This window comes from Pelophylax lessonae (assembly GCF_965119305.1).
Source record: "Pelophylax lessonae genome assembly, chromosome: 2".
Taxonomy (NCBI): Eukaryota; Metazoa; Chordata; class Amphibia; order Anura; family Ranidae; genus Pelophylax; species Pelophylax lessonae.
This window is the reverse complement of record NC_138769.1, coordinates 520,584,831-520,607,877: the sequence shown is the minus strand read 5'-3', so window position 1 is coordinate 520,607,877 and position 23,047 is coordinate 520,584,831. Positions and strand designations below refer to the sequence as shown.

At 40.1% G+C, this 23,047-nt stretch overlaps 1 protein-coding gene across 1 annotated transcript in view; it reads right to left on the bottom strand.

Annotated features, from left to right (window-relative positions):
- LOC309546980 (protocadherin-9-like) overlaps window positions 1–21,377 on the bottom strand; it is a 1,448,052-nt gene extending 1,426,675 nt beyond the window's left edge. The window contains exon 1 of the mRNA XM_082246750.1: window positions 21,231–21,377. The gene's annotated coding sequence lies outside the window, so the exon portion shown is untranslated. The remainder of the gene's footprint in view (window positions 1–21,230) is intronic.
- Between the last annotated feature and the right edge of the window lie 1,670 nt (window positions 21,378–23,047).

Sequence of the window (23,047 nt, the reverse complement as noted above, 5' to 3'; positions counted from 1 at the left end):
CCCTGTTGGGTTCACACTGTGAACAGGCACGAATGTAGTTCCTTGTTGAGCTGCAACTACCTCATTAAAAGGTCTTATGTATAGACAATTCTAATTCCCTTGATCCTATCTACTAGCAAGTCTAAGAAAATAAGAACCTGGGCAACATTTAACAAATGAACAATGCAAGAATAATTCCTTCTTACATTTCCATCTAAACCCAATTACTCGATAATAAGCATATACCAAAGTCAAAGTTATGCCTAGGTTAAATTGTTGACTCTCCATAGATTTCATTGCTTATAGTAAATGTGAGCTTTTTGTTCTTTATACGCTAACATTTTTCCATCAGACATTATATGTTAATTTTAGAAAAAAATGGTTCTAATTTAGGTGGGTGAGGGGATTTCCATTCTTTAGCGATAGTCATATGAGCGGCACATAGTCCATGTGCTACCACAATTCTGGAGCTAGGGGGGGAACGATTCCATCCCAATACTTAGTAAGGCTAATGCTGGCGTAAAGGGTACCCGCACCCCTGTGAGGTCCAAAATGAGAAGGAAGACCTCTGTCCAAAAACTTGGAGAATATCACAGCTCCAGAGTTTTTGTAATAGATCCCCTTTTCATTGCATTTCCTCCAACAAAGCGGGGAATAATCAGAATGCATATGATTGATTCCTAGGGGGGGGGGGGTCATAGACCACCTGTGAAGGTTTTTTTGGGATTTATCCCAGTGTTCCGTGCATGCTGACGATTTACTATTTATCTTAATTGCTTGTAATCATTGTACAGTTTAGAACCTTTTTTTAGGTCCCATGTTAGGTTTTTGCTCCCATGTTAGCATAGAGTTTGATTTTTTTTTCTAGGAAACTATGGTTGCACTGTTTGTAGAAAAAAGAAATGCCTTTCTGCATCTTAGGAAGGTTGCTCATCACAAACTTCCATATTTTCTGAGGTAGCAATAAAGGCTGTACTTTGCTGTTTTTCTGAAATTGCTTTATCTGGACATTTAATATATATTAAGCAGGCCATCTTTGTGAGCATATTTGTCCACTTTAGGTCCACCCTAAAAGCAGTTTTACTGCTACAGGGCAGCACCTGTGTGGCAGATCACGTACATATACGCCACACTTCTAGGCAGGGGGTGTGCATGTGCACCTCTGGTAGCTCGCTTCTGCTGTGATTACACACAGTGGAAGCCAATCAACGGTCGCAGATGTTCTCTGGCACCCAATGATCTTTAGGCAGCGAGACAGAACCGTGATCTGCCTATGTAAACAAGGCAGATTGCCTTTCAGACAGGAGAGAAGGGATGGAGTTTGTGTCCCTGTGAAGCAGGGAAAAAAATTCCATCTCTTCCTCTAGTAAAAACACCTCATACAGTATAGTAAAACACTGGCTAGGCACACAGTTAACCCTTTGATTGCCCCTGATGTTAACCCCTTCCTAGCAAGTGTCATAAGTACAGTGACAGTGTGTATTTTTAGCACTGATCACTGTATTAGTGTCACTGGTCCCCAAAAAGTGTCAAAAGTGTTAGTTAGTGTAGTAATGTCCACCACAATATCGCAGTCCCACGAAAAGTCAATGATCGCTGCCATTAATAGTAAAAAAAAATAAAAATAAAAAAAATTCCCATAGTTTGTAGACGTTATAACTTTTGCGCAAACCAATCAATATATGCTTATTGGTATTGTTTTTTTACCAAAAATATGTAGCAGAATACATATTGGCCAAACTTTATAAAGAAATTAAGTATTTATTTTATTTTTTTTTTTATTGGATAGGTTTCATAGCATTTTTTTATTCCAAAATTGTGGGTCTTTTTTGTTTATAGCACAAAAAATGAAAACACAGAGGTGATCAAATACCCCCAAAATAAAGCTCTATTTGTGGGGAAAAATAGACTCATTTTATTCAGGCATAGATTTGCATGACTGCAAAATTGTCAGGTAAAGTAACGCAGTGCTTTATTGAAAAAAATGGCCTGGTCATGAAGAGGGTACATCTTCCGGAGTTCAAGTGATTATTCTAAAAAGTTTTGCCACACACTGTAAATGTCTACCTTTTTTTTTTTATTATCAAAGTATATTAGGGAATTATCCCCCTTTTTTTTTTTCTTTTTCCCTTTTTCACTTCCCACTTTAAGTTTGGAGTTTGTGAGATCACTTTTCATGAATTTTTTTACACTTGTTGTGTTTAATTTTATTTATCACAATTGGAATTGGATTATATTGAATTGTATTGAACGTGGTATTTTCCTGTTTTAAGAAACATCTGAAAAATGAAATGTACTGTATCCTTAAAGAAAAAATTTAATAAAAATGCTTTAAATTAAAAATAAAAAAGTCTACATTGGGTTCAATGAAGGAAGGGCAGGGCTATTCGGATAGAACAGTAAAGCTGGTCATAGATGGATCAAAATTTGTCCGGGTTCCGCAGTAATCAACCGCCCTATCTGTACATTTTAATTTCATCAGCACTGCAGTCAATAGGCTGCCCTCTTAATGTGTGTATTCTGAAGGCAGTACAGAACACAATGAAACAGCAGGGAGGATACCTACATCCACACTGAATATCTGGATAGGGAAATTAGGCCATTTTTTTTTTTTTTTAACTTGCTGGCTGAAATAATAAACAAAAAACGGACTTATGTTTGCCAGCTTAAAAGCAAATCATTTGTTTCTGAGCTATTTCATGTACCATCCCAAACATCATCATCTACAGTATGACCTGCATACTGTGAGCATGACAAAGCCCAATGTACCAGACACCTTTAAGAAATTCTTGAGATTTTTAGTATAGGATCCCCTACTGGGTTACCTTCTTGCATTAACACGTCCCCCCTTGACATTTGTAAATAATACCAGTAATTCTAATTTTAGCTTCTGGTACTGGGGAGAACTAGAAACTAATGACCCATTGCACACTGCCATAAAGTCCCAGGAGCTTGACGCTTGGTACATTATGTTTTTCCTTTGAAAAAGCTTCCTTCGCTCCCTCTTATAAAAAAAAAAAAAAACACTTTCAAAACCACATCCCTTTCTTCTTCTTTCCCCCTCAGTTGTCATTTTTTTTTTACATGTGATATACAGATATTTATAAATATATTTACTGGTCATTTAACATTTATATAGGTATATACTCAATGCACACTTTTTATGTAACTCAATTGCGTGTTTTCAAATAGTAGTATAAATGAAATGCAGTGAAGAAACAAGCACAAATGTCTTTGTTCAAATGTTCCTTGTGCTTAACTTGCCTCTCATTCTGTGATCTTCAGGGCCCCAGTCGACTGTTGTCTGTGTTTTGGTAATTATATTTCACTATGATCATTTACAAGGCATCTTTGTTGTGCAGCAATTTTAAAAGGCCCGTTGAGAGCATGAATATTATGTGCAGTCCATTTGTGATGTCAGGTGGCATACTTGAGACCCTCTATATCAAGTAAATTGACTACCCCTGCTTTAAGTGATTTGATTTTTTTGAAAAATCCATTATTTTTGCTTATTTTGCCTTAAAATATCATTTTTTTATTGGCTATGTTACAAAAGATATATTCTTAGAGCGTGGGGGATGGGTAAACCTTTTTTCACATACTTTAACTGGACAGCATTAAGGAGTCCTAATATAACCCTCAAAGCCAATGGTCTCTAAAGTTTATCTGCCTCTGCTACCTCCTGATACAGTGATAAATGTTTCATTATTGCTTTCCTTCTTTATAAATCAAAGCTCTAAAATGCTGTCATTTTTGCATTCTGAAAAAAACATGGCTCAAACTCATAAGGGTGATTATGGCATTAGCGGTAACCATAATAGTATTAACAAAAACTACAAAAGACATAATATTTAGTTCCTTAAAGTTAAACTTTAGGAATGATCTGTATTAAATACTTACATTCCTGTGGTTTGATACAATTGGACAAGCTTAAGAGGAGGGGTGACAGGGAGGATACCTACATCCACACTGAATATGTGGATAGGGAAATTAGGCCAATTACTACCTAGTCCAATCAGAGAATGCCATGTATTCATTAACTAAATGCATTCTGTTATTCCAGTAATGCCAAATCAGCAATCCCTGTGGAAAGTGTGCAGAGGGGAAGTCACTAGCAAACAACCCCACTAAGACCTAGAATATCCACTTTAAAGCGGAGTTCCACCCATTTTTAATAGGTTGGATTACATAGATCTAAAGTTACGAAAATGGGTGGAACTCCACTTTAAGACCAGGCCTTTTCTAAAGGTTTTTTGTTTACATGTAACAATCAATATTTTTTACTAGAAAATTTCCTAGAGCCCCCAAACATTATTGCTCTGATATTGTGGCTATCCCTGTATCAGCAATGGCTACTGCAGTGATTTTCAGTGGCCCATCAGGTATGAGATATGCATACTTACATTGTATCAGGCTGAACCATTGTACATATGCAATACAGATCATTCCTGGAGTTTGGCTTTAAAAAGGCTGTCTATCCATAACTGCTTATTAAATATTAGGTGGACACACATTGGAGTTTGCAGTGGTATTTGATATACCTGTGGATCTTGAGCTTTTCAACTCTTTTTACCATTACATTAGCATCTAACCTTAACTGAAACACATACAAAAAAATTCACATACTGAATTGTCCATTGATTTACATAGAGTATTTAGAGATTGAACTAGACTTCTCTTGACCTAAAGTTAATGACCAAAGCAAAAATAGTTTTCATGTCTGGCTGTAAAAGCAGTTAATTCCTAACCAGTGTGTGCGTTACTATTGTAAGAGCATAGATGAATGTTTAGGCAGATTGAAGCTTTAGCATATCGCAGGATCCTCATTGTAAATTAGACAAGAATAAAGGTTAAGGCTGGGTTCACACTTATGCCAATTGGATGTGGGTTCCCCCTGCATCCAATTGGCATGACAGGAGAGTGAGACCAGCTCTCAATGGAGCCGGTTAACACACTTCCGTAGTGGCCGCATTTGGAAAGGGTCCTGTGCATCTTTGACTCCAAATCAGGTATGAATTCAGGCAGAAATTAAGACCTGATTAACACTTGAATCAGTGAGCAGGGATACCTCGGACCCCCTGCTGTGAGCTGCGGCCGCAGCATGTATGAACCCAGCCTTAGACATCCTGGATGAAAAAAACACAGGCTTGCTCTTTGAATTTGTCATTGAATGGTGAGAGAAGAAGCAGAGCTTGCCAGGGGGTCTTGATGCCCAGACTTTGCAGTTATGTGAGTAGTCAAAATGTATTTCCACATACTGTACCAGCATCCTCCCAGCACCAAATTTTACATTCTGAGATTTCTCTCACAGTTCTGGGTGTGTTGGATGCCTGTGTCCCCACTGTGCTTTGGTTCCATCCTCCAACACCTACAGTACATAAATAAAGGGCACAGCAGTGACGTAGGTGTTGAAAGATAGAACTGCAAAATAGGGTTTTCCAGAGAGGTGACAATAATAACTCTTCTATTGTAGGAGGCCGTCTTTTTTTTTTTCACAGACTGACAGGGACACATTAATAATTTTATTAAAACAAATGCTATGTCTAAACAAAATAATGTATTGCTAAAAGACTTGTAATATTTTTAAATGATAAACGTAGTTTGCGTGAGTGGCCATGCATGAATATTAGGACAGACAAACCTGGTTAGACCTGTCACATCCATCTATGGGAGTAAGCTCCAAGGGTCTCTTTACACGGGCATTCCGCCCTGCGGACTCTGTTTTACTTGATCCACCGATCCCCGCTGAGCAGGTGGATGACAGGTCCGTTTCCACTCACTGTGCAGAGATGGACCTGTCAGATCCCCGCTCTCCTCTATGGGAGATCAGATGAAAACGGGCCGCCTGTCTGCTTTCATCTGATCCTATCTGATCCGATCTTCCAGACGGATGCAAAATAGGGTTTCCATCCGTCTGGATTTCATGGACAGGATTGGATCGGATAGCAGTGGATGTCAGTGGGCATGTCACCACTGAAATCCGCTGCTCCATAGGGGTGAATGGAGCATCCGATCAGGTCCACCTGAAAGACTGACAGGTGGACCTGATCAGAAAGCCCGTGTGAAAGGGCCCTAACTGTGTAACTGTGCAAGTGGAACTAATAACTAATACACACAATAAAAAATCGGATGAAAAATACCGCTTTCAGAGCGATGGTCTGATAACATGACTATTAGTACAAAGCTTTTTAATCACAGTTCATGCAAAAATATCCAAAGGGACATGAATAAAAATGTTTCTCGTACATTAACTGAACAATCGATTTTCGTGTGATTAGTATAGTATTGGTTACTTTTCTTCACTTTTCTTAAGAATCAACACCTGTTGCAAAAAAACATTTTAAACAAACTGGAAAATCCCTTTGTGCTATGTTGTATAGCTGACGGGAAGAACCCATTATTGCCCTCTACGGAAAGCCTGCATGGCCCAGTTCTTGTCTGATCTTTAGAGTGATTCTCTAGCTGGGCAGAAAACAAACTGTGTGCGCCCATCTTTTGTTTTATAGATATCATCATTTTTACATTTTACCAAAGGCAGAAAAAAAAATCTTTACTGCATGAGCACAGTACATTTAAGATGCATATAATAGTTCTCCAATGGCACGAAATACAGGCAACATTGCTAAAAACCAAGGATTTTTAAATTTGTATACTATATCGGTAAAATATAAGGTATATTTGCAAATGACATTGAAAACAGAATTCTGTTTGCTATGAAACTATGATAGATGTAAGAGCATAGAAAAATAATGGGAAGGCAGGAGAAAAGCCGGAAGATAAACTGACAAATAATAAGCTGTTTGGGGAATGGTTCTCACGTTAAGAGCAATGACTGAAAGATAGCTGCTGTAGGGGGAGTAAAATATGCATGACAAATAAAAAAAAAAATAATGCTCTTGCTGCAAAAAGGGGCTTGTAACTGTACTAGTCAGAGTAAAATAGGATAGTTCTTCTATTGTACCATTTTTTTTTCTTGTTAACACAAAACACCCATATAGCATTTATTTATGGATTACTTAAACTGTACTTCTCAGTGAAGATAAGCAAATTGATCTGTAATTTATGAGCTAATGAATCGTTTGATGTAGAATTCATGAATATCAGCTTTTCTATAGAACTTTAGATATTGTAAAAAAAACAAGCACATTTTTACACAGTCTATAACAAAAAAAAAAAAAGCACTTAAAGTTAAGTTAAGCACTTAACAAGACCTCATATTAAATACATTTTTCATGTTGTGTGTACGTAAACCCAAACACTAAAATCTCATATAAGCATCAACCTGTTATTGTAATTTCAAAAATAATTTTCATATTTTTTTTGTGCAGTATTCACCAAAATATTACCTGGTAGTCCTTCTTTCACTTCCTTCTATAGGTTTACAACTCTCTGTCCCTGTCTCCCTATTTGTGCTCCTGCATGGTTACTCTGTTACAAGGGCTTAAGAGTTTTAACACAAATTACTGTTGTCACAATCAAGAGAACTACACGTAGATAGAAAATGGATGCAAAAGAAGCTGCAGGGGATCAATTTCAGTACTGAAAACAAAATGAAAGAAAACACCAAGTCTCAAAAAATAATTGTTTATGACATCAATGTTTGAGAAAAATGTCATCCAGTTTGGTTTTACATCTACTTTAGGTATGTGCAGAACTGGGGTGAGAGGAGGGGTTGAGTGGGCACATGCCCCGAGCACCATGTTTAGTGCTGGCGCCCTTCCTCACTGACAGGAGTTAATGCAGTGTCACTCCTGTCAAAATAAAGAGCTGCTGGCTGTTGCTAGATAGAGAATTCAGTTGTTTCCTCCCCCAGCCTGCAGGCAGGGCGATAGAGAGACCACCATGAGACTAAAAACTCACCTCATTGCACTAAGGATTATTTTTCCTTAAGGAGTGAGAGCAGATTGCCCTTCTTCCTGTCTCCCCTTGTCACGTGACATGTCACATGACTAGAGAGGGAAGAAGAAGCTGCCTCTTGATTCTGGACAGGCACTGTGTGTTATCTGAGTTCAATGGGGAAGGGGTGGCAACTCAGCTCCAGACCTTCCTTCTCCTGAGCACCTCCAAACCTCCTTTCTCCTCCTCAGATCCCCCAGACCTCCTCTCACCTCCTCAGACTCCCAAGAACTCTCCTCTCCTCCTCAGACCACCTTAGCGGCTTTTTTCTTACTCTAGGTTGACATCTGTGCGCATCAATCTGGCAATTACCCAGCTTGCTGAGTTTCGCTGTTGAAAATGTTTATATTGCAGGAATATGCACAAAATTGCATACATTCCTGCAACACACAAAAACACAGCTTCTTATCCAGTGGTGCCAATCATTTTAATGGCACCCACATACACCTTGCTTTTTGCACTTATTTGTCTGCACTAAAATTTACATTGGAGGGCATTAGGCAGACACACCACTGGGCCAAAAAGTTAGTGGCTCTTCTCTGAGGGACACCGCGTACCCGGTGGGAAACACCAGCACCCTCGGATCCCTGCTGCTCATCCTCCCACTGGAGTGGATGAACATGCCGGTTTATCATGCCCATCCTGTGAGTTTGCATTTGTCTGTTGTCTCGGATCCCTGCTGCTCATCCTCCCACTGGAGTGGATGAACATGCCGGTTCATCCTGTGAGTTTGCATTTGTCTGTTGTTTTTAAACGCATCTTTTATACTGCACTTAGATGGCGCTGCTCTCCTTTTTCTCTTGAGGATGGCATAGGAGCCTACCATAGCTGCCTCAAGGGTGACTGCAGGGTTGTCTTTTGGCTGGGAGAACCACCATTGCACAGTAACCGACACCACAGCCCATTAGTACAATTGAAAATCTGGGAGGGAGAGACCCCCTGATTAAACGGAAGTCTTGGTGTAGAACGGGCTAGACGAGGTGTCCTCCTGGCCCAGATAAATGCATTGACAATAGCATCCAGTCTACTAAAAAAGGATTTGGTAGGAAAAGGAGAGGATAGTTTATTATTAGTACAGATTCTTTCTGTTAGAGCTGAATATAACAAGAAAATCCAAAAGATGAAGCGGGGTCCAAACTCAAACCTCTCCAAGACAGCCCAGAGGTAGCTCCACCCGGCAGAATCAGAAGCATTTTTTGCATCAAGGGAGGCTACCACCCCTGTGCTATCCAGAGAGGCCAGGGCAGTATGTGTAAACAGTCTACGAATATTATAATATCAATGCCCTTACCCAGGATGGATCCAGACTGATCAACATCCACCAGGGCTGTGATAACAGAATTCAAACGTTTAGCAAGAACTTTGGCCAAGAGTTTTGCATCCATGTTCAGCAAGGATATGAGAGGCCAATGAGAGGAACATAAATCAGGATTGCACCGGGGCTTGACAAAACCACCTCCACTGCTTCGGACATAGTGGGAGGGAGGGTTCCAGAGCATAGGGACTGGCTCAACATCCCATGGATTCATGGCAGCAAATCCTCCACATAGGTTCTGTAGAACTATGCAAGCCATCTGGCCCAGGAGTCTTACTGACCTGTAGTGACAGCAGGGCTGACTGCACCTCCGTAATAGTGATAGGGTCATCAAGCTTAGTACTATGGGTGGGAGTCAACTGAGGGAGGTCAACAGCATCCAGGAAGGAAGCTAAGTCATCATCAGCATAGGCTACTTTAGAAATTTACAGCAATCTATAATAGGAAGCAAAGCACGGATGGATAAAGGCCGGGTCTGTCAAGAGATCACCAGAAGGAGAACGAAATCTAGAGAGTGACAGGGCCAGTTTGCTCCTTAGCCAGCCATGCCAGCAATTTGCAATTTTTTTCCCCCTTTTTCAAATATTCTCTGAGATTGGTGCAATATCCTCTTTTTAGTAGCAGTCATGCTTAGCAATAGAACCTGGCTAAGCGTTTTCTGCCAAGTGCAATAATCCCGAGCATCTTGAGAGCTGGCGTTCACCTCCTCAAGTCATGTGGCTCTTTGTTCAGCCCTATCCAGGTTTACACTGGAAGCTAGATGCACCTGATTAGTGAGTCTTTGATATGTACCCCTGGTGAACACTTTAAAGGGGTCCCAACCAGTGCCCGATGATACAGAACCAGCATTCTGGGCCCAATATATCAACAGGTGAGAGTGATAGGCCATGCCTTTCCTGGTGTCAGAGACCCAGAAGCGAGACAGGCACCAAAGCTGCTCGGATGGAGCAAGATAAGTGGTAAGCTGGAGTAGGAGGGGAGTATGATCAGATATGCCCCAGGGGAGAAATGAGTTCTTATGGACACACGGAAGGACAGAGGCACCGTCAAGATCAAATTGATATGGGAAAGGGTTATATGATTACCCGAGTGACATGTGTATATGCCCACAAGGAGGGATTTCTCCATCACCGAATATCTGTGAGGTTATACGTGTCAATCCAGGTTTGAAGCTCCTTGTAGAATGAGCCATTCAAGTGCAGTTTGTCCAGCCTCAGATCCAACACCATATTAAAGTCGCCTAACATAATTATGGAGCCAATCTGGTATTTGGCCAGTTTACTCACTATAGGGGCAAGGAGCTGTATTGAGGACGGGGGGAAGTATATATACCTACCTGAAAATTATAGAGCAGAGAAGGTATAATAATGTAGTAATCTCTGGATCTAGCACCAGGTCACAAGCCAAAATGGAGGGTTTTATGTATTAAAATACTAACTCCCCTAGAATAAGTGGAATAGGTGGAATGGAATTGGTGTCCTACCCACGTCTTTTTAAGGCTAAGGACTTTGCTGCCCACCAAATGCATCTCCTGAAGGATACAAATGTGTGGCTGATGCTTTTTTTTTGAGAAGCTAAAAAACCAAGGAGTGCTTAATAGGGGCATTCAGTCCCCGAGTATTCCATAAAATTATGTTATATGCGGCCATGGTTGAGGTGCAAACAATTAGCTATAGTCTGCCGCCATGTCCAGGCAGATCCAGATGGTCACCCAACTAGGAACAGACACTGTACATAGTATACCCATCAAAGAGTTCCCCAGAAGTAGGAGACAGATCCAGACTGGCCATAGGGCAGACTGGGAATTTGCCCGGTGGGCCGGGGCTACCTGCTCCATGGTCTGTTGATGACCAGGCAAGTGGACAGGGTTAACACAGGTCGCAGCCATCGCTTACCTTCTGTTGCACGGCCATAACAGAGTCTCCTAAGGCGGAACGAGGTTGATGCCTGCAGGGCTGAGCTGTGTATCTCTCTCACACAAAGCTCAGCCTCAGAGCCAGCCCTGACAGTTCCTCCTCACGCCCTCATCTTTCTGCATAGATGTAAAAGGGGAGAGAGATTATCTTTGCTCCTCCTCCTGGGTCTGTCCCACCCACACTCCCCAGGGATGTGTACTTTAACCCAGAAGAGAAAAGCTACAGACAGCCTGAGCCTCCATCCTGGGATAAGTAGGTTCACCCTCTGTCCTGCCTCTCAGCATATAAAGCTAATGTAGGGGTGCTCTATGGACTGTGATGTAAAGGGAGGCTTTGGTGAGCAGAGACACCCTTACATCAGAGTTCCCCTTTACACCAGAGTCCACAGCATTTCTCCTTAAACCAGGGTTCACAGAAAACCCCTTACATGAGAGTTCCCCTTAAATCAGGGTTCCCCTTTACATTCAAGTCTACAGAGCTCCCCACTGTAAGTGTAAATTCTGCGCAGACTTTGATTTAAGGTAGGCTGTACTGACTTTGATGTAAGAGCGGGGGCAGGAGGAGCTGAAGATCTGCACAGTGTGCAGAGATTAAAAGGGGGAGAATGATTGCAAGGGGCACTGTGATGGGGGGCTGTGATTGCTAGGGGCACTGTAATCATTACAGTGCCCCTTTACAGTGCAGTCCCCTTTATATCAGAGTGTCCTCTGTACATTACAGTGTGGGGGATCCGCCGCAGCGAATGCAAATTCCGCCCGTCCCTGGAAATATTGGCTGCTCAGTCTTAAATGCCCAGGCCTATTTTTTGCCCAAGTCTGAGCCTGGTAGGAGAGATACAGTAAACACAGCCACAATAAAAATAATGCATAACAAACAATTAACAAGGCCCCAAAAGGAGGAACCATCACCAACCCCCCCTCCCTGCCTCCCTCCACAGCAAACTGGAAGAGGCCCAAATCCCAACCTGAACATGGCTAAGTCCCCAACTGGGGGGCCTATGTGCAATGCAGCTCAAAGAGTCAAACAATGTACAGTCAAAACAGAAAAAAGGAAAAAACAAAAAGCAGATATAGGTCACCAGGCTGGGAGCCAGTGGTACAAGTTTAATCAGAAGACCTGACGAGCAGCCCACAGATCTGAACAAAGTAGCACTAAGAAAAGGAGGAGGAACTAAGGCATAAGTAGACACTTAAGTGCGGAGTATGGCATCCTGGTTATAGTAGCACACAGTAGATAAGGACTCACAACAAAGTTCAGGGAGGTTCCATGGGGGTAAAGAGGTGCTAACAGGTGCAAAAGGCAATGCATATAGCAAATTAAGGGTACATAGTTCCAAAATACCACAAAAAGTAGCAGATTGGGTTGGGCTGCCCATAACAGGAGAGCAGAAAGGTAAAGGCACAACATTTAAGAAAGAAACAGAGTATATTGTTATTTGTATTCTGTTGATACAGCATACATTTTTATGACTTTTTCTTTTCTTTCGCAAATTCAATAAACTTTTGACTTTTTTTATATTTATCTCCTTTTATGTATTACCTATACACCAAGCACCCAGCTTCAAAAGTCCCGTGTTTATACGCCCAATTTGTTCTCTTTTTTCTTTATACTCATATTGGGACGTGGTGCTTCTAATCTTAAGCGATCATTGTGAGCTTGTCCCCTCTTTTTGTCCTAAAGAAACAGGTTACTTGCAGAGGGTTTCCATCCAAGACATGGCATCTTCAGGAGATGTGAAGAATTTCACTGAACCCTCATCTTGAACATGAAGGTGTGCAGTAAGCAGCATGCTGTACTTGGGCCCGCGTTCTTGCAGTTTAGCCCAGAGCATGTCAAAGGATTTGTGCTGTCTTTGGGTCTCTACTGAGTAGTCAGGAAAGATCATCAACTTGGCATCGCCATGAAGGAGCTCACCCTGTGCTCTGGCGGCACATAAGACCAGGTGATGGTCTTTAAAATGAAGGAGCTTGAAGATAAACGTGCGTGGAGGGACTCCAAGAGGCCCTCTGGTAGGTGGCATAGGATGGGCCCATTCAACTAAGAAAGGAAAAGGTGAGTAAGTAGGCGCTCAGTAAAAGTCACCGGTCATTACCTTCCTCCCCTTGAGGAGGCCCAGGATACACAGATTATTTTGCCAGTTCTTGTTCTCCATATCCTCCGCCCTGGTCTCAAGATGATGGACCTTGATCCTCAGCGCATGGAGATCAGCCACATGGTCAGGCTGTCGGTCCTCCACATCCAAGACCCGCTGCTCCAGTGTGTTAATGCGGTCACGAAAGGAGTCGTGCCGCATGAGACCTATGTCCAACTGCACATAGTCGATTTTTGTTGTGAGGGCTGTTTGGCAGGTATTAATAGCTGCCATCCATGCAGCAATGTTCATAGTCTCTGCCTGAGGGTATGATGAGTGCTCCATCTGTGTGGCCATGTCTGTGGAGATGGCAGCCGCAAGTGTCACTTCCGATGGAGTGGAGCCTGAAGCGGATGTGCCCGTGCGATGAGCCAAAGTTGCTTCTTTCCTCGTAGTTATCACCACGTGTTCCCGGCGATGTAAGGAGAAAGAAAAATCCTAATGAGAAGATCCTTCATCGGCATAAAAGCAGGATAGATGCAGTAGCCAGCAGGGCTCAAAATTAAATGTCTGCTCTCATTGTCATCTTGGACATGCCCCCTGGGGAATCTATTTTGCTGAGTACATGTATATCCCATACGGCCCCCTTTGCAGCTCCGGAAGGGGTTGTGGGAAGCTGGGAGGCCATAACACAGCTCAGCCTTCTCTGTTTTTACTGCCACATCTCTCTCTCTGAACTGAAAGTGTAAACAAGGCTTAGGTTTTGTCCACAAATGGGTCCAAATTGTCCATAAATAGGTTTTGTGGGCAAATGGAGGTTGGTATAAGCAAGCAGTGGAGACCCATTTTTTCTGCTCCCCCCTCCCCTCCGACCAACCACTTGCACAAAGAATGTAGCTGCCATGGCCTGATGCTTTGCCTAATGGCCACATCAAAAATTTCATGGAAAAGGGCCACACTGCAACTGTGTGCAATGCAACACATTGGGTTAATACACACAGCGAAGAGGTAGTATATTGCCTCCTCACTGCCTATCAAACACCTTCTAAAAATTATTCTGACATGGATCATTTTTTAGGCAGGCAGCAATGATAACATCACATCTGAATCAGCCCTTAGAGCCCTTTCAACCCCCTCCCTTGTTTTCTCAAAGCCCCCCCCCATCCCTTTAGTTCTAGGCTTGAAAGCCCACCTCTCCTTTCCCCCTTCATTCCACTGACAGTCTCCTGACCCCAATGATGCAGGTGCAATTTATCCCCACTAACACTGATGCAGCACCCTTGTTCTTAGCAACACCACACACATGCAGAGGTTTTGCACAGGGCAGCCTGGATCCTCCTCTTCTCGGGTCTGTCTTCACTGCTCCTAGGCCCTCCCTCCTGTTGAGTACCCCATACAGCAAGCAGCTTGCTATGGGGGCACCCAAACTGAGCTGCAGCTCCTTGTGTCCATTCAGACACGGAGCAGTGGTTTGGCACAGCCCCCTCCCACTCCTGATTGGCTAACTGACTTTGATTGACAGACAAGGGAGCCAATGTTTTCACTGCGGTGTCTCAGTCAATCAGGAGGGAAAGTCCCAGACAGCTGGGGGACTCTTGGACATCACTGGACAGAGATGGGGCTCAGGTAAGTATTAGGGGGTGCTGGGGGGCTGCTGCACACAGAAGGCTTTTTATTGTAATGCATAGAATGCATTAAGATAAAAAAAAACTTCTTCCTCTACAACTCCTTTAAGCTAGGCTTTGAGTACTATAAAAGCAGGTTATGCTCACAGTTTTCAGTATGACTTAAGACTATCAAGCCAATTTTGAAATTAATCATACAATAAGGCAATTCCACACCTCCCAACTTTTGGGAACAAGGGACACCTATTAGCAAAAGTATGTAGGCATAGGACACACCCCTTGTCATGCCCTCTTAAAGGAGAATTAAACAAAAAAAGATTAGTTTAACCCACAAATGTTTTTTTTTTACCACTACTATTCCTTTATATTGGCTTTTAAAATTAATCAATGCACCAATTTAGAAATTGGATGAAAGGGTTAGCACTGGGAAACACTTTTTGAAAAATAAATAGTGAATTTTGGGAGACAGGGAATGACAGTGACAGTTTGGAGCTTTGCAATTCAAAGTACTCATCACAGCAGAAGGTTTTCAAGCTCGTTGGAAAAACATATGACTACTTGGTTTTGAATAAAGTAAGTAAAGACTGAAATACCTAATAGGATATGTTTAGCTGTCTGTGTCCTGGTAGGAAAATGTACCTTTCCTCACGGTCTTGATGATGCAACAGTAAGTGAGAGGAAACCTCCTTAAATCTTAGACATGCTGTATGTCAGCAGGACACTAATCCCCAATGGAAGATTTCCCCTCATCTCTTGCTCTCACGATTATGACTGGAGTCACTTTAGGTGGGAGGCTCGTGGAACTTAGCTTACCTTAGAGAGGTCAGGAAACTCTTGTTTCAGCTCCCCAGACCCCTCTTATGTTTAAGTCACCCTGTGTCTATAAGGGGCACAGGGTGACTGAGAAAATGATGGGTAACTACTTAATGGACACTGAGAATATGGTTTGGATGAATTCTAATGGGACAGTAATATTTATCAACAATATCCCTCAAGAAATCTATGATACATTAATTCCACTGTATCAGCATGATGGAACATTGCATGATCTTTGCCTCATAGACTATTGTAGGTAGGAGCCAGACCGTACTGGGGTCTCCTGCTATTGTCTGTTTAATGAGGTGTTCTGTGTTTATACTTAGGATAATGTGTAATTTACTGTGTTTTAGCCTTGTTGCCGGCAGTCAGTCACCCATGCTGGTTTAAGTGCTGAGTTAATTAGCATGTTAATTATATCATTGTTAGCTAGTAGTTGCTAGAGGGGGGAGATCATTGTATGGTTGATTGTGCTAATTAACTTACCTATTGGGGATGTGTTTGTACTTGTAATAATGTGTATTGCACTTTATAAGCTTGATGCCGGCAGTCTGACCTGGAATGAGATTCTGATTAATCAAAGCATTGTCTAGGTGTGGATTCCAATTTATTCATATTGTTTCTGTCTGGTGGCTAATTAGAATAACTCTTGGTGGATCCTGTATAGTGGAATTAGCCTTGTGTCAGCTGTACCTTGTTATCTAAACCATTGTGTGATGTGTTGGCAAAAATGTGGGTGGTCACTGACATACTTCTCAATCGTATAAAAAGCCTGTAATCTTGTTCAATAAAGAGTTCCAGATTTGCAGCTAAAATTAGTTCTGCCTAGCTCTTGGTTGCAATAGACAGCTATAATATCTGATATCTACAGTATGTTCGAGACTGGAGAAAGCAGTATACTGATGGAAGCACTCAAGCACACTGTGGGTCGGTTCTGTCACAAGGATAACTTTAAAATTGTATAACCCTTCCTCACTCTATGCAAAAAAAAAAATAAAGGATTACCTTTGTATTTACTATGAGAGTAGAGGGGTAAAGGTGTCACCTGCACTAATAAAATATGCCTCTGGTCACCACCAGCATAGGTGGAAGCCACTTCACAATAGTAGAAATATACTGTACATGTCAATGCAGATTGACCAGCTCACCTAAATTTACTGAATGTTTAGAGAGAACTCTTACAATCCACAAAGATTTTGCTTGAGGAAATTATTGCTATATAATGTTTTGCAGCTAGGGAGACACAGAAGAGGTGGGATTTAGGATTTTATGGAAGAGGATGAACACGGGCAATATTAAGACAGGTATAGAAAGATATTGGAGTAAAAAAAGGATGCTTCTTTTGGAAGATGAAGAACTCACAAAATTCATGTTATGAGATAGGTGGACACTATATGAGCATTATTGTACTATAAAGAAAATAATGGAAGCAATAGTGTCATTATGTTTTGTAATATTATGAGAGGGAGGTATACAAGATGGCACTATAGTAGGCACACAAATTGTCAGAAATGGTCCTGATAGGCTGCATAGTACTATATCGGATTTTTGGTACTCATAGGTATACTTCTATGTACAGTATATGGGTAAGAATGTTTTTTTTACATAAAATAAGTTTACTCCTTTGAGACATTTTTAGACATTCATGAGCCAACATACTCTTCTCCATTTCCATTAACTAATGTTAATGGATAATGGTAAAATATATCAGGTTATTGAAATCAAATGACACATATTTGAGACCTAAAATATTACACAACTTGCATCAATTTCTCTTGCTTTCAACAAGGATGTGAGACAACAATGCTGCCACTCTGTCACTTTGGAAGTTTGACAGCTTATTCAATACTCAGTGAGCCTTAACTTTACCTTGTGTCTTTTTGCTGTATAATAGCAAAGGATAAAAACTATGAAAATGATATTGAGTCAACAAACTACTGTTTTAGATGTGAAAGAGGAATGCAGGTGAAGGAAAAAGGATAAATGGCTAAATAGATATGAAGTATTTAAGTAATGAGCATCATAAACTGTGCATTGTTTGGCAAAAACATGTATCTGATCATAAAACTGTCCTTGTGCCTGTATGAATTAATTTCAGTGCAGAATTTCTAAATCTCTGGAATATGTGGAATTTAGTAAACCAGAGGGGAAAAAAAGACACCACAGCAGTGGTTTGATAGGAATTCCTCATAAAATGGAAATAACTCTATGCAAATGTCAGCAGCACAATACATTGGACATTGTGACTTAGTGCTCAAACTTATATCTAAGGATTAAAGTCACAAAGCATCATCATATACCCCCTATTCATGTGTGGTATTGTCCAAGCTTCAACATAGACCGACCTATTGGATTCTAGGAGGTTTCTACAATGGTTTACACTGTATTTAATTGCTACAGGTAAGACACACAAAATTACTCTGTTGGAGGCTTACAGTTATCTTAAATATAAGGTCGCTCCTCCTTTCATTCTCTCTTCAATATGCAGAAACATCCTCTTCCTCCCTGCAGAGTGAAGCCTACTTTATAGCAATGCCCTCTTCATGGGAGGCATGTTGAGCATCACGGATGAAAATTCAGTTTAGTTCCACAAGAATTTAAATATTGAAGAGTAAATTCTATTCTTGCACCATTGCTAATTAAAGATACTGTGCCAATAAAGTAGTAAATCAGTTAACACTAATTGATATATAAAAAATAATACAAAATAAATGATGGTAAAAAGAAGAAAAAATATAATATTGCACTTTTGATACTGTATATTTACCCTTTAAGCTAAAACATCCAGGATAGTGTAGAAAGTGCAGTTATTAATATCTGAAAAGTTCACAGGGCTCTCTGCAGGCAGCCACCTTCCTGTATGGCAGTACCTGTCCCTGTTATTGAGTTTAAAAAAAAAAGAGTACTGTGCACTAAAGGAATCTCAAATTTTCTGGGATGTTATAGTAAATGTGCATTCCTACCTAGAGGTGAAAGAATTTCATCTTAGGAGCCATCAATTTTGTAATCATACCTTACAAATTACACTACAACCTTACTTTTCCTGATGGCTGCTACACTATTTTCACTGCAGGAGTCAGTGATGTCAGTGACATGTCACTGTATTCCAGAATTTATATTTTTATCTGTCAAACAAGCTAAGAGTGGCTGTCATAAAAAGAATAAGAAGACATTCTTCCTCTTTCTAGATGTTCAAGTTAACTGGAAAAACTTTAGCCTATGGGATTGGGGTGGCACAGGTTGTCACTGTAATTAAAAACTGGTTTAAAATTCCCAACATAAAACCATGTAAACATTTTTTGTTTATTTCACTGAATTAATGATAATTTTGTCAGGCCTAGATTGAGAAAATGAAGCTGAAAGAGAAAGTGTTATTTTCAAAGCCCTGTTACCTTACTATACTGCACCAAGTGAGGAAAAAAATGTATAGCATGCATGCAACATTACAAGCTGGATAAATAGCTCTTTATTTTAGCTGCATCTGTGCTATCATCTAGCAGGTGGACATTGTGTCACTTGGACATAAAGTAGTCAGCCCGATAACCAAAACAGAAGAATAAACTTGGTGCTTTTTTGGATTTATATTAAAGTCTTTTAGATCATGTAATTATCTTCTGTTTAATGAGACAGCAGTGTGGAGATGGTCATGTTTCTAAGGGTCATTTGACTTGCTTTGGTCTATTCCAGCATGAACAAGCTTCCTTTACTGTCTAAATCAGGCATGTCAAACTCAGAAAAAACAATAGGTTGAACTGAGAGGACAAAATCTTTGAGGAGGCTTATAATGGGGCTGATTTTTTAAAGGCAAATATATTGTGCACTGCAAGTGCACTTGTTCCAGAGCTTAGTAAATGAGGCAAAGCTTCACTTTGCAAAGAATACCTAATCACCTGATTGGATGATAGAAATCAGCAGAGCTTTCCCTCATTTCAGAACTTGCTGGTGCAATTGCAGTGCACAATGTATTTGCCTTTACTAAATAAAGCCCCCAGTCTACTGAGGTCCACACAATGGGGTTAATTTACTAAAGGCAAATCCACTGTGCACTACAAGTGCACTGCATGTACATCTGGGAAATTTCACTGCAAGTGCAGTCACTGTAGATCTGAGGGGGACATGCAAGAAAAATAAAAAACTGCATTTTCGCGTGCACATGATTGAAAGATAGAAATCAGTAGAGCTTCCCTCATTTCAGATCTTCCCCTCAGATCTACAGAGACTGCACTTTCAAGTGCACTTGCAATGTACTTGTAGTGCACGGCGCTTTGCCTTTAGTAAATCAACCCCTCTGTCTACTCAGAGCTGCATTATATCTTATCAAGGGCAGCATTATGTCCATTGAGGTCACATCTCCTTTATTCCTGAAAAGGATTATGACATTTAGGAACTTGCCATTATAGTAAAAAATACATCCTCATATGTAACCCCCGAGAAAGGGTCCTGAAACATTTCTTGATGTATTTAAATGCAACATTGGGGTTGATTTACTAAGGGCAAATCCACTGTGCACTACACTTGGAAGTGCAGTCGCTGTAGATCTGAGGGGTAGATCTGAAATGAGGGGAAGCGCTGCTGATTTCTATCATCCAATCATGTGCAAGCAAAAATGCAGTTTTTTATTTTCCTTGCATATCCCCCTCAGATCTACAGCAACTGCACCTCTAAGTGCATTTGCAGTGCACTTCCAAGTACACCATGGATTTGCCATTTGTAAATAAACCCCATTGTGTAAAGAAGTGTAAAAGCTGAGACTGCATTCTTTTTTTTAATCCTTCAACCAATGAGTACAGCAAAGACACATGTACATCATAACACTACACTTTAGTCTAGATTTTGTATAAAGGAAGCATTTAACAGATCAGTTTGAATTCTTGCTTGATATTATGGTAATGAAAATAATTTATGATTTTAACGTATCTGTGTATCATATATAAATATTTTACTAAACTGTGTTCACACCCACATTAACAAAGATGATTGCAAGCAATATATCAGATAAAAATTGAGTGCACATTCGGCCAACGAGAACTACTGGTGTGATTTTAGTCTATACTCTCAATATAATCAGTGTTCATCAAGTGTATTCGTTTAGGGCAGTGTTTCTCAACTCCGGTCCTCAGGGCACACTAACAGGCCAGGTTTGCAAGAAAACTGAAATACATCACAGGGGATATAATTTGCTGCTCAGTGATTGCAGCATTCTAGTCTGCATCTCCCCAAGGTAATACTTAAAATCTGGCCTGTTAGTGTGCCCTGAGGACCGGAGTTGAGAAACACTGGTTTAGGTTTTTGTAAGAAATATGATCAATGTAGTACTGATCATGTATCTCTATATGATACAGAATTGTCAACTTTAAAAATAACCTTATAAATGGCTCTTGAAATCATATGGAATAATTTCTTTCATATCACATAAAAGGGAAACTTGTATTACAATCTAAATAAGGTTAAGGTGGAGCTGATAACTGACTTCAAATTGATTTGCCCATATTGAGCTGTACAATTGTCTTCCATATGCATGTAAATGTAGCTGCCCTGGAGAGTCTTTCCCAGTGTGACTCTAAAATAGGAACTTTATACAACTAAATATAAAAGTAATATGGTTAACTTACCCTAACAGAAAAAACGAGGGTCGGCGAAAAGGTGTCTGTAGCTAGTGAAGGAGCCACATCGGTTCTATAAATGACTTTTCCATAGTCGTTGGGAGCGTGCAAGAATGTCGCCGTACAAGCGAGGCAGTTGCATTGTACAGTGGTGCCACCCTGCAAGTTAAAGATGATGAGTAACATATACTTTCTTTATTCTATGTTTCTAATATGTTGTTATTCAATGTTTCATTCAAATTGTAAGCTTATCGTAAACCTGTGAATTCTATTTTTTTTTTCTCACCCTAGGATTAGTCCATTAAGAAATGCATCCTGTACTATCCTGGGATCTTGAAAAATAGCTAAAATAAACCTTTTTCACAGCAAAAATAGCACAATCATTTTTAAGTTAGACCAGTGCATCATTAAAAAGGGATGTGTTCACAAGTTCAGGTTTATAGTATTTAATTTCTAAAAGGGAGTTTATTCCTGCAGTAGTGTTCAGCATTATCAAATCATTTTCATTTGGTATTAAAAAAGGAGATACTGATGATTCAGTTTGACTACAAAGTATATATTATAGGTGTATGGAAAGGTATTGATAGTACAATGAATTTCTAATTTAATTTGAAAAGCAAAAAGAAGAAAGAGTGGAGATATTAGGGCTAGGTTTACACTCATTAGTCCTATCACTTAGAGGTAGTACCATCCCAAAGGTTGGATATTTATAGCCACACATGTAGAAAGTGAGATAGTTGTGGTCCAGCTAATTACACTCCAAAGAAAAGACTAGACTGATCCAGCAATTACTTAGACCCGCATGTAGAAATGGAAAGTTGTTTTCACATAAACCACATAACAGCCAACATCAGGAGCCATCTTACAGACACATTTTCCGACAAGAGACAGTCGCTCCATATGCCTGCCTTTAATATAGCAACAAGCTATATATATATATATATATATATATATATATATATAGAATGGCAGGGGGGAAAGTGTGAAAATCAGGGTTACATTTGCCAAAAATAAAAAAAAGACTGAGAAATATGAAGATTTCTATTGCTGGACATTTTCTAAAACTGCTTCTTGTTAAGCTGTTTCTGCCCCTAATACTTCTGTATCAAAAAGCCAAAGCATGTAAATGGCAATTGAAAGAATATCCACCTATAATCTGAATTATATATATATATATATATATATATATATATATAGTGCCGAGTTCAATACTACCACTCAAAAAATACACGGAAGATAGTTGAAAGGAAAAAAATCTGAGGGTAGAAACGTGTGACCGGGATATAATCACCAACATATAATCATCAGCATTCTTCTCCCATCTTATAATGGAAACAATAGACAGAATCTTTACTTTATGTATTTATTTATTTAGTTTTCAGAGTAGCTTTGCATTGCAAAAGATTTGAATTACATGAATTGTTATTACAAGTTAGAATGACTTCCTACTGTGTGATAAATTAGGTCGTGGCTTTGCTTTTCTCACCTAATAATACTTTGGTAAGTTTAAGGCATTACAAAACAAAGACTCTCCTACCTTATTCTGACCCCATTTCCAATTTATCAGTAGTAAGCACTATTCAGGTCTTTGATAGCAGATGATGAAATAATGCAAAACACCCAACCTCAGTGAAAGGAGATTAAATTTTATACATCAAAAGTAACATATGTCCACAATCAAATTCTCTTCTCGACATCTGACAACACAACTATCATCAAACGTGTGGAAGCAGCAGATGGCAAAGGAGGAGCAGAAGCTTCCTTTTCTCTTTTCCTATCTAATGCTATATACATTTATAAAGCAGACATGCAGAGTGATATATGAT